This window comes from Crinia signifera, chromosome 2 (genome assembly GCF_055691185.1).
Source record: "Crinia signifera chromosome 2, ASM5569118v1, whole genome shotgun sequence".
NCBI lineage: Eukaryota > Metazoa > Chordata > Amphibia > Anura > Myobatrachidae > Crinia > Crinia signifera.
In genome coordinates this window covers 333,138,043-333,147,027 of record NC_139218.1, presented here as the reverse complement: position 1 = coordinate 333,147,027, position 8,985 = coordinate 333,138,043, and positions in this window count along the sequence as shown.

Sequence of the window (8,985 nt, the reverse complement as noted above, 5' to 3'; positions counted from 1 at the left end):
CATGCATAAATATAATTATCCTGTATGTATTGTATATTCACATATAGTATAGAAGGTATGGTACTGCGCTCTGTCCTATGACCGTTTTGTAATATGATGCTGTTGGGAACCCACGTATTTTATATTGTTTTGAAATTCTAATGATGGTGTAAGTAATCAGAGAGGTGGTATTTTAATCACACGTTTTTACTGATGTTAATGTATGAACACATACATGAAAAATAAGGTCAAATCAAGTTGGGATGAAAGCAAAAAATAAGAAGTAATATAATATACGAAAAGCAGCAAAAAGTGTGGTTTTCAAATTAAAATACAATTTGTAGTTTTACAGTGTCCAATTTAACACTGAGGGGAATCGTCTATTGCAGTGGTTCCCAAACTGTGTGCCTAGGCACCCTGGGGTGCCTCAGGACACTTGCAGGGGTGCCTTGGGTTGGTGGACCAAGAACAATTCATATTATTTATGGTCAATGTACCAGGCAAAACCAGTGCTGGTGGCTGACAATCATAATATATGTGGACAAACAGAAGCAAATCCTGTCCCTCACCAGATAACTGACATAAACACAATGCACTTAATTTAATAATTTTTTTCTGAATTTCTCTATATGCATTTGGCCTAGGGATGCCTTGAAAATATTTTGATGCTCTAGGGTGCCGTAATTCAAAAAAGTTTGGAAATCACTGGTCTATTGGTTGAATAGCACAATTATGTGAGTGGACTCTAGGTCCCTGTTTTTCCAGCAAGTCTGGGAGAGAAGGGGGGTGGTGAAAGCTTTACAGACAGCGGTGTCCTGCTCGTTGATTGATAATGGGGATCTTGGGGTGCGACTAACAGGAGAGGAGGGTGGGGTGATGGAGTGTGCAGGATCCGGACCAGCGTTGGTTGTCCGGGTGGTAGCTGTGCGGCGGCGATGGAGTGTGATCTCCGCAGCCATGCTCCGGGACCCGTGGCGGTCTTGACGGGGGCTGGACACAGCACAGACTGGGGAAGTCTGATGCCACGTCAGTGTCCCGACTACAGCTCCTCTAAAGGTGCATACACACTGTACAATTTTTTTTTTTACCAATTTGGTTGAAAGACCTTTCCATTGAACCCAGTGTCCTGGACGAAAGATGTTGACGACAGACGAATGATGATGCGCATACCCACCAGTTGTTTATCAAGATTGTTTGTCAACTGTGCATGCAGCTCAATTTGGATAGCTGTCAAAACGAGCCTATAAGCTGTAGCTAGATCTTTCATCTGTCGTCAATATATTTCGTCCAGGACACTGGGTTCAATGGAAATGTGTTTCAACCAAATTGGTCAAAAAAATTGTACAGTGTGTATGCACCTTAACTCACCCTATCCATACTCTTCTCTCAGCTGCTGGGCATCCCGCATCAGTCTTCACTGTCTTCTTGCTTCGTCTGCAGCGGCTGTTTGTGCCAGGTACTTCCAAGTCACATGACCGCTGGGTCTTTCGACCTGTGTTGACTTCAGGGATGACTGGGTTGTGTTAATGACCAACGCGTTTCAGCCCACAATGGGCCTTTTCAAGGAGACCACACATTCTCAATGCGCAAGTAGCCCCTTTTATATCTAAGTTGTATATTCACATGGATCAATGTGACAGAGATGGTCTTTGGTTTTTTTTCATTTGAGCTGCATACTTGCATGTCTGTAATATCTCTAGCATGTATGCACATGGAGTTGGCTCAGCTGGTACAGAAAAAATACAGTACATAACTGTTCATGTCTAACCAGCGAACTACAAAGTGAAAAGATGCAAAAAGAAAAATCATGCTACGCAATGTACGGCGTCCACATACAGGGCCTTATTCTGGTTCACTCCTTCTGGCAAATTCCTTCTTAGATGGACAAAACCATGTGCACTGCAGGGGGTAGATGTAACATGTGCAGAGAGAATTAGATTTGGGTGAGTTTTGTTTCTGTGCAGGGTAAATACTGGCTGCTTTATTTTTACACTGAAATATAGATCTCACTTTGAAGTAAAACCCCACCTGAATCTAACTCTCTCTGCAGAAGTAACATCTACCCCACCTGCAGTGCACATGGTTTTGTCCATCTAAGAAGGAATTTGCCAGAAGGAGTGAACCAGAATAATCCCCACTATGGGGGTCTATTTACTAAGCTGTGAGCAGAACAAGTACCAGCCAATCTGATACTAACTGCAATGTTACAGGCTGTGTGCCTGATTCACAAAAAAGCAAGCCACTGGACAGAACCATGCTACTCCCTAAAGAAACAGTGTTTTGCACTGGGATATGGAGACTGGTGGAGGAAGCAGTACTGCACAGTCTCCGTCCACATGCAGAGACCTGCGCTCCTACAAAATGGCTGCTGTCTTAAATTTGACAGTCGCTAGATGCCTTCTGCACCGCTAGCGTCTGTCAGGGGAGCACTGGGTGCCCAGCACTACCTGGAAGTGTGGATTCCGGGAGCGCTGGCAAAGGTTGTTGATGACTTTGGAAGAGGGTAGTCCTGGAGTGAAAGGAATAAGAACATGTACACACGGGGTGATTTCATTCATACATGGGGCGATGTGTGCTAATCAGGTAGCAAAACATAGCAGCATATAGCGTTGTAATATCAACTTAAGGGACTAATAAAACAGATGTCCATTTGTCTAGAAGTGGCATAAATATGTTCTGTGATTAGTGTTTGCGCTTCATGCCTAATACCCATGAAGCGCAGACAGTGGGGTAGATGTATGAAGCAGTGACAGCAGCTGCTACCTAGAATTTTATAGAAAGCACTTGATGTTGTTTCAAAGCTCATTGGTTACCATGGGCAACTTACCACTGGCACACTCCAATTTTTTTTACTGCTACATACATCTACCCCAGTAGATCCAACATATACCCAAGTATTAATATGTGGGTACTTTTGTCAAATAACTGATGGCTTTTCAGGTAATACATTATCTATACAAAAAATAAAACTAAGAATGGTTTCTAAATTTGTCTGTTCATTCCAACATCATGCAAAAACTACTGGATGAATGTGGATGGAGTTCTCACTATTGTATAGCTTATACCCCATTCACACTGGCCAGGTCCCCGGGAACAACCCTGCTCCATAGCATGGTTGAAATCCTGCCATTTTTTTTTTGCTGGGATTTTGGCCCGGGAACCTTTCACACCTGCACTAGTCGCGGGTTGTTCCTGGGCCCAACCCTGGAAATTATGCTGGTGTGAATGGAGTTTTAGTGACCTAGAAAGAAACTGAGGTATGTGTTATGTGACATCGGGAAGAGGAGCAATAAAGGTAATACCAGACACTAGTCTACACTCACCGGGTATTCGTTCTGCAGAGCAATAACATGCATCCACGCACCAAGTGCTACTGTATAATACACCTTTTATTGAACGTGCATAAAATGTAACTTTTCATAGGTACAAAACAGATTGCAATATGCAGACAAAGGAAAGCTGAAGATTGTAAAATGACACCTGGTGCTAAATTTATTAAGATGGGAGTTCTATTGAAGCTGGGATGTTGCCCATAGCAACCAAATTCCATTCTCTTCCAGATATTGCTAAATAAATAAGTAGAATATGTTTAGTTGCTACGGGCATATCCCTTATTCAATAGAACGCCCATCTTGGTAAATTTACCCCCTTTTACCCAAATCTTGTTTAATGATGTAGATGAGTTTTTAATACTTTTCATTTATCTCATCAGATGCTTGTGCCATTGCCTGACTTAATAGTCTGTTTGGGGGCCAGAGGCTGTTTTTAAGAAGCTGCATTCTGACCGTATGGGTCTTCAGTCACCTCCAAGGGCTAGTTTGAAGATTTGATTGAAGACATTTCCTAGACAATCAAAGATCATAAAGCAGAAAATACCATGGGACTGAGGGGTAGATGTATGAAGGGAGATGTGATAAAGAGCCTGGTACTTTATCACCGGCCAATTAGCTCCTGACTGTTAAGTTACAGGCTGGGTTTTAAAAAGGGACAGTCAGGAGCTGATTGGCCGGTGATAAAGTACCAGGGTCATCTTGGCCTGGAGGCATATTTTTATTCCGCGTCGGCTCTCTAACACAAGATCAGCCTTTGCCAACAAAACCATTTAAAGATAAAGTTAACCTGAGCCAGAAGGCAAGAAAGGGCCTGATCTGTTGTGTAGTCATCAATAGGGGGGGGGGGGGGGGGGGGGGGTACACACCAGAACGATTAGGGCTCAATTCCATCAATCTGGATCCAATTCCGACCGATTGAATGTAGATTGGGCATATTTTTGCATGTTTAGATCCGATTCCAATCCGATGCGCGTCCCCAGCAAGACCTTCCTTTGTTCCCCGCGTCCCCGCTGTCGTTTGGTCGTTTTACAGATCCTACCTGCTGCAGGTAGGATCTGTAAAATATCCATTCAACTGGATACAGACTCAGATCGGATTGGGGTCAGATTGGATGCAGATCGTTAGCAGATCGTGTGCTCCAACAAATCGTGCGACCATCACACAATCTGCTAACGATCTATTAACAATCAGGATCATTCTGGTGTGTACGGGGCCTAACTGTGCGGAGTTTGTATATTCTCCACGTGCTTGCGTGGGTTTCCTCCCACAATCCTAAAATATACTGGTAGGTTAATTGGCTTCCAACAAAAACTAACCCTAGAATGTCTGTGTGTACATGTACATGTGGTAGGGAATGATTACCCTTTTAGAACGCTGATTGTGTGGTTTATTTAATATAATCCACACTTCAAGACACTGATGCAAAGCCAAGTACATTCATATAGGTGAAGAGTCTTCCGGTGAGAACGTGTTCCTGTTCGAAATGGCATCGTTCAACTGATAGGAAAAGACAAGGGAGACTAATTGGAGATTTTCATTTATGATGTTTATTTCAACTTCATCAGTTTATTCAAATCTTCAAAATAGTTTATATTCTACAATTGTTTTTAGTATATATATATTTTTAAAAAAAATTCCACAAGTGCACCACAGTGTATTAAAGATATGGACTGTTGAATGCCCTTTATCACATCAGTTATAATAGTCAACACACAGAGTATGGACCAGGCCCTGGCTTAAAGATAGGTTGCAGAAGAATGTATAAACCTGTTAATTAAAGAGGTCTAAACTTCTGCTAACACATGAAATGCAGATACACTGCCTATTGCTTCAGAGCAACACAAAATATAATCCAAATCTATGATCTTTGGAAAAGCAGAATTAAGTGATTTTATCAAGCAGCTAATTAATCACATACACAACACTAACTGAACCGGATTCCCTGAAGGTTATGTTTGTCATTTAAAGGGACACTAACGTCAAAAAGTGTATTAGTATTGGTGTATTACCATAAATAGATAGTCAATAGAAGTTTATTTTACAATCAAACTCAAATTAAATGGGATGGACTTTATATGCACAATGCACCTGTTTTCCAGAGCCTCAATGATTAATTTATTTAGTTCAATGGATTACCATTTAATACTGTACTCTAAACATTGTTTTATGGTCACCAATTATCTGGTAGTGTAGCATTTGGTCAGGCCTGACAAAGGCTAAAGAGTAACCTGTGGCTTTCCTGCTATTGTAAAAAACTACAAATCCCAGCATGCCCTGCCACTTTTTTGCTATTAGGGAATGCTTATCCTGCAGCAGGGAAATCTGGGATGCACGTTTGACAATAGACTGTGAGCCATAGGCGTCCTAGTACCTAGACTAGCACACATTAGCTCAAATAAGCAAATGGGTCAATAGAAATTAGCACTGTGCATGACTCATGTAAAGTATAAAATATATATTTTTTTTTTAGTTGAACTCTAAAATTGACCTCAGAAAAAAGAGGGGTGGGGTCTACACTGATCTGCGCAGTGGAAGCTGCCTATATTTCTGATTCAAGTTGGAAAAGGACACACCCGAGCCTTTTTAGAAACTGTGCAGGAAAAAGAGCTTACTTGAATCTGTGAAAAATGGGCGCTACTAACTGTGTGTGAAGGAGGGATATATTATGTAAAAGGAGGCCTATACTCCCCTGTTTATGTCCTCCTGTTGTCTTCCTTTTCACTGTCCCCTTCCGTGTTTGTACATATAGAGACAAGAAAAAAGAAAGAGGGCAATGTCCCTCGTGTAATCCTGTTTCGGCTAGATTTGTCAAAACATAAACTTATTCTAAAATTTTCCAAAGGACAATGAGTGATAAAATATATATATATATATATATATATTTGGGTGTATAGGCGACACTCACTAATATTCATCCATAAATGCTGGGGTGTCCACTCAGTTTAACCTCAGATGAGGTAACAAAATATACGTGGGTACAGGAATGAGGCCACTCTCCAGACTTGTAGATATTTCAATAATTCATTTTATTCATGTACGCTGCCACAATAATTGGTCAACGTTTCGGCTCTAGACATGAGCCATTATCAAGACATGTGAACAGCCATCAGTGCATACATCGTATGAAAATTACACCTTGTGATGACAGCAGACAAGGCGCACGCCATTAGCCACGTGCAGAGTGTGGCGTGCGCCTTGTCTGCTGTCATCACAAGGTGTAATTTTCATACGATGTATGCACTGATGGCTGTTCACATGTCTTGATAATGGCTCATGTCTAGAGCCGAAACGTTGACCAATTATTGTGGCAGCGTACATGAATAAAATGAATTATTGAAATATCTACAAGTCTGGAGAGTGGCCTCATTCCTGTACCCACGTGTGTGTGTGTGTGTATATATATATATATTGGAGGTTTTCGCCCCCTTTTCCAATACACTCACAATGTATCAATTTCAAAATGCTTATCACAAATCATACACGGTCACATATAGACTTCAGATAATGACTTTGTGTTGGGGGTAGATCCCCCTACTCAACGTACTCACTCGACGTCTGGTGCAAATTCGTATATCATATGGGTCTTTAATCCTCAGGATCCTATATTCAAGGTCCTGTAACGTACCTCCCAAAAATTTTGAGAAGAAATAGCAAAAAAACACAGCGAGATAATGTATAGAATAAAACACAAGTATCTCTTTATTTCAAAATGGTGTCTAAAAAAAACATACTATGCTAAATAAACATATAGCCACTCTGGAGCCACTGGTACTATTGTGAACCGGTCAGACCTGAGAACCTGAGATGTTAAAGCAGTGGGCAGGGTAGTTGGGGCCCCGTTTACCTGACCACTGATGTCTTGCAGGTGTTCCCGTCCAATAGACCATAGACATCCAAAGGGTAAAAAAGTGTAAGAGAGGATCGTCCACCGACGCGTTTCGATCCAACCGGATCTTTTTCAAAGGTGCATCCTCTCTCTGTAGTCTTCCTGTATATGTAGTAGATTCCCTGATGTTTAATTGGGGGCGGTACCCTCTCGTTTCCCGCCATTTTCCTCCGCGCTGTATACTTCATATAAATCTCTTTTCCTATAGCAAGTGTTATGTGTAAATACATGGTGCCGTAATAAAGCTGTTTAGCAGCTTCCTGGTTTATCATGAGATCATATCCTGTCCCCATCTGAACAAAGTCCCGCCGTCGCACAGGAAGCGACGGCGGGACTTTGTTCAGATGGGGACAGGATATGATCTCATGATAAACCAGGAAGCTGCTAAACAGCTTTATTACGGCACCATGTATTTACACATAACACTTGCTATAGGAAAAGAGATTTATATGAAGTATACAGCGCGGAGGAAAATGGCGGGAAACGAGAGGGTACCGCCCCCAATTAAACATCAGGGAATCTACTACATATACAGGAAGACTACAGAGAGAGGATGCACCTTTGAAAAAGATCCGGTTGGATCGAAACGCGTCGGTGGACGATCCTCTCACACTTTTTTACCCTTTGGATGTCTATGGTCTATTGGACGGGAACACCTGCAAGACATCAGTGGTCAGGTAAACGGGGCCCCAACTACCCTGCCCACTGCTTTAACATCTCAGGTTCTCAGGTCTGACCGGTTCACAATAGTACCAGTGGCTCCAGAGTGGCTATATGTTTATTTAGCATAGTATGTTTTTTTAGACACCATTTTGAAATAAAGAGATACTTGTGTTTTATTCTATACATTATCTCGCGGTGTTTTTTTGCTATTTCTTCTCAAAATTTTTGGGAGGTACGTTACAGGACCTTGAATATAGGATCCTGAGGATTAAAGACCCATATGATATACGAATTTGCACCAGACGTCGAGTGAGTACGTTGAGTAGGGGGGATCTACCCCCAACACAAAGTCATTATCTGAAGTCTATATGTGACCGTGTATGATTTGTGATAAGCATTTTGAAATTGATACATTGTGAGTGTATTGGAAAAGGGGGCGAAAACCTCCAATACCTATATATATATATATATATATATATATATATATATATATATATATATATATATATATATATATATATATATATATATATATATATATATATATATATATATATATATATATATATATATATATATATATATGTATATGTATATATTATCACTCATTGTCCTTTGGAAAATTTTAGAATAAGTTTATGTTTTGACAAATCTAGCCGAAACAGGATTACACGAGGGACATTGCCCTCTTTCTTTTTTCTTGTCTCTATATATGTACAAACACGGAAGGGGACAGTGAAAAGGAAGACAACAGGAGGACATAAACAGGGGAGTATAGGCCTCCTTTTACATAATATATCCCTCCTTCACACACAGTTAGTAGCGCCCATTTTTCACAGATTCAAGTAAGCTCTAAAATTGACCTGTATTTAAGTCAGAAACTGAATTTTAATGTGAATGCCCCTTTAACCGTTATATAGAAAGTAATTTGAGGCTCTTATTAACCTGATGGGCTGTCATTGTACGAACTTTTACCATGCTGCAAAAAAGCAAAGTAACTTAAATGGAAACCCATTCACTAAACATCACATGCAATACATTTGTACTGCACTCAGCGTAGGTACACTATGTACTGCCAAATCAAAGCTTAAGGAACATGCCTCTATGGGGGGGGGGGGGGGGAGA